Source organism: Pteropus vampyrus, unplaced genomic scaffold (genome assembly GCF_000151845.1).
Source record: "Pteropus vampyrus isolate Shadow unplaced genomic scaffold, Pvam_2.0 Scaffold107, whole genome shotgun sequence".
Lineage (NCBI taxonomy): Eukaryota > Metazoa > Chordata > Mammalia > Chiroptera > Pteropodidae > Pteropus > Pteropus vampyrus.
The window spans coordinates 3314226-3315706 of NW_011888888.1; the positions used below are offsets into that span (position 1 = coordinate 3314226).

The 1481-nt window shown below is 35.8% G+C and overlaps 1 pseudogene; it reads left to right on the forward strand.

Annotated features, from left to right (window-relative positions):
• Positions 1-508: 508 nt before the first annotated feature.
• LOC111743153 lies at positions 509-618 on the forward strand (annotated as a pseudogene).
• Positions 619-1481: the final 863 nt, after the last annotated feature.

Below are 1481 nucleotides of genomic sequence, written 5' to 3' on the forward strand. Positions count from 1 at the left end.
TTCATAGAGGTTAGCTGTTTTCACTTCCCAAGAATTTCCAAGTACGTGTACTGATTCCCACAGCAACAGTAATCATATTATTGATAGAAGCTGCATTTTAGAAAGGAGGGCTTTCTAACTTTTTATTTTGGAAAAACTTCAATACAAAAAATTGAAAAAACAGTCTAAAGAATATCTGTATACTTTCTGCTAAAATAACACATTTAGCATCCTCGATTTTCAGCTGAGGCATCTGAAGCAGAGAGAAGTTAAACTCCTTGTTCTTAGTCCTAGAGCTGGTAAATGATTGCTCTGAGATTCAAATCTAGAGATTGCCTAAGAGCTCATGTTTATTGAGACATCATGCAAGAAATAATTTCTGTATTAAATAAATTATGCAGAGATAAATTCTTTATAAATTATTTTACTTCAAAAGTATATTTAATATAAAATGTAGTGTTTTAATGTGGTTCAGGGAGTGAAATCTTTGAAAGTAATAATGTTCAGAAAACTTTTTAAAAAGCTTTGGGTCTACGGCCATGCCACCCTCGATCCCATCTGATCTCGGAAGCTAAGCAGGGTTGGGCCTGGTTAGTACTTGGGTGGGAGGCCATCTAGGAAGACCAGGTGCTGTAGGTGTAAAAAATAAAAAAATAAGGAATTGTAAGCTGACAAAGTCCTTGCAATCTGTGAGGTCAAACAAGGGTTGCCTCGCCTAAAAAAATAAATAAACAAATAATCAATCAAGCAAGCAAGCAAGCAAGCATGCAAGCTTTGGGCAAATATGCATCAGGGCAGAAGCAAACCTTCAGCAGTACAGCCAGAGGAGATGAGGAAGCTAAGCAAGATATGCAAGGATTTTGGACTCATTCCTGCATCTGGAAAAGATGCAAAGAAAAGAGAAAATTTCTTTTTTTCTGTGGTGACTGAACACTTTCAGCAAGCCATATTCTATGCCATATTCCCTAGTTTTTTTGCAAAACAATGGACCTAAAATATCACTAATTCTTAAGCTATAGAATCATGACTCTTGTTCCTTGATTGAAAGACAAGGAGACTAAGATTCCTGACCCAATTCTGATTTCAATTTCTCTCATTTGTGGATTTCAATTCCAGAGCAATTAAGTATATTCCAGCAGTGTCCTAACATAGTAGAAAAATCTCTGGTTCAGATTTAGATGGGTCCTAGTCTTGGCTTTATCTTGAGCAAATCCTGCTTAAATTTGGGGGCATTAGTGTCCTGTCTTATACTTCGTGACCTTTAAAAGCAATTTCCATTATAATTTTCTATTAGAAGCAGATACTAACTAGGCCTTTTTGAAAAGTTTTAGGCCAAACCTAATATCCTTATATGTAAGATAAAGTTGCTGAAACAATATCATGTTGCCTTTTGGCTGTTCCAGACACTTTCATATCCATTAATAAATCTCATTTTAACATCTTCACAGTCCTGAGAAAGTAGTATGCCCACTGGACTGATAAAAATACTGAGACACTGTGAC